The following is a 2500-nucleotide window of genomic DNA, read 5'->3' on the forward strand; positions in this document are numbered from 1 at the left end:
CCAGGGAAAAGAGGAGAGAGAGATCAGGGTTTGGAAATCAAAGGCGACGGGGGATATTATCTGGTTATGATCATTAACTTCTTAGGGAAGGGAAAAAATAGGTCACAATGGAGGTGGAGGTGTCATCTGCGGAGGGCCTGTTGTCCTCACGTGAAACCTGCAGAGGGCCTGTTCTCACGTGAAACCTGCGGAGGGCCTGTTCTCACGTGAAACCTGCCGGAGGGCCTGTTGTCCTCACGTGAAACCTGCAGAGGGCCTGTTCTCACGTGAAACCTGCCGGAGGGCCTGTTGTCCTCCGGTGAAACCTGCGGAGGGCCTGTTCTTATGTGAAACCTGCCGGAGGGCCTGTTGTCCTCACGTGAAACTTAATTTCTAGATGCAGCATCAATTAAAGGGACAATGAAATATAAAAGTTAAATGAAGCCCTTGCAGGGTATAGAACGGGGGTGGGGGACGTCCGGCCTCCGGGCCATATACGGCCTACGAGACCGTTTGATCAGGACCCCGAGCCAATTCACAATAAATAAAAAATGTATTAAAAAAAAGCCTTAGACGTTTTTTTTCCACAAACATAAAATAAAAAAAATCCCCCCATCCACCTCCTCCAAAGCCTTGGCACTACCAGACAGCTCGTCATCATCGAGCACCTGTACATCATTAAAAATGGCTACAGTAAAGAAAAGTAGATGTGGAGTCTGCCGTTTTCCAAGACAAATGGACAAATTCATATTTTTTTGTCAAAGTGAAAGTCAAACCTGTATGCCTAGTTCGTGGGGATGGACTTGCAGAAATGAAAAAAGGTAAATTTGGAACGTCATTACAGCTCGAGAGATGCTAAACTGAATGAGTTGTGAGGACAACTTCGTGTGGATAAAGTCATTGCTCTTCCGCGGGGTTTGGGTGCCCAACAAGCCGCCTTTAGGAAACCTCGTTTGGATGGCGAAAATGTTTTGCAGGCAAGTTTTGTCGTGAGCGAGCTTATCGCAAAGAAACTGAAGGCTCATTCAGAGGGAGAATTTGTAAAAGAGTGTCTCCTTGCCACTAGCACCAGACAATGTTAAATTGTTCCAAAGTGTCCGTTTGTCTGGAAGAATCAGCACGGAGCAGATAACTGACATGGCACAAGAAATTGAAAAAACATTGAAGGACTCCACAACAAATTTTGAGTTTTTCTCTTTGGCATGTGATGAAGCGACTGACATAAAAAATATCGCCCAATTTGCAATTTTTGTGCCTGGGATTACCGCTGAGTTTGACACAAGGGAGACATCGCTGTCTTTGGAGGTGAGGATTTGTTTGAGAGACTTATCTCGGCTATTAGTAAATTTGAGCTACGGTTTGAAAAATGAAGTGGCCTTACTACAGATGAGGCGCCAGCCATGGCTGGCTCCATAAAGGGGTTAACCGCATTAGTGAAAAAATAAATGAGTTGTCTCAGTCTTGATCCAAGTGATTTAATTGTATGCAACTGCATCATACATCAAGAAAGTCTGCGTGCACAGTCCCTGAAGCCGAACAACGCCATGGCAACTGTAGTGTCGACCATCAATTTGATCAAAAGCAAAGGGATGAACAACCGACAGTTTAAGGAGCTATTGAGTGATCTTGAATCGGAGTATGGTGATCTGGTTAACCACTGTGAAGTGCGATGGTTGAGCCGTGGAAACATGGTCGCGCGCTTTTTACGAATTGAAGGATGACGTAAAACAATTTGTGGGGATGAAGGGGAAACCTGTCTCGAAACTGAGAGATGACAAATGGATGTGTGATTTGGCCTTCATGGTGGACATAACCAATTATCTGTCTGACTTGAACGTCAAGCTCCAAGGGCCGAACCAGCTTCTCAGCGATCTGCTGTCAAACGGGAAATAGTTCGAAGCAAAATTAAAGCTGTGGCAAGTCCAACTAGAAAGAGGTAACACATTGCATTTTCCAACTCTGCAAGGACAAGAGCCTGAGATGACGGGGGAATATGACGGTGAGTGTGGAAAGCTCACCAAGGCATTTTGTGAGCGGTTTAAGGATGTGAAAAGTAAACAACCGGAGATGAACATATTTGCAACCCCGTTTAACGTGGAACCAGCGGATGTGCCCGGATGGCCTACAACACAAAGCCATTGAGCTGCAAAACAACTCCTTGAGTTCCACAAAATGTACTTTAGCACTGAGCATTTTCCTGTTCTGAGGAGACATGGACTTACATTTGCATCTGTGTTCGGGACGGCATAGGGCTGTGAGCAGTTCTTTCCAAACCGACTCCTGCAAAGACTTGATTCTGCTCAAGAGTGACTGACACGAACCTGGAAAACCAGCTGCGAGTAGCGTCATCTTCACTGCCAGCTGACATCAAACGTTAAAGATAATCAGTTTCAGCCATTGCATTCGAGGTGAGTTTGAACAAGTAATCACAACAACAACATTATTTACATTATACATAATATGTATTTAAATCGGACTAGCATTTTTCTAAATTCTCAAGGACACAAGAAACATCATAAAA

Source organism: Salvelinus fontinalis, chromosome 27, assembly GCF_029448725.1.
Source record: "Salvelinus fontinalis isolate EN_2023a chromosome 27, ASM2944872v1, whole genome shotgun sequence".
NCBI lineage: Eukaryota > Metazoa > Chordata > Actinopteri > Salmoniformes > Salmonidae > Salvelinus > Salvelinus fontinalis.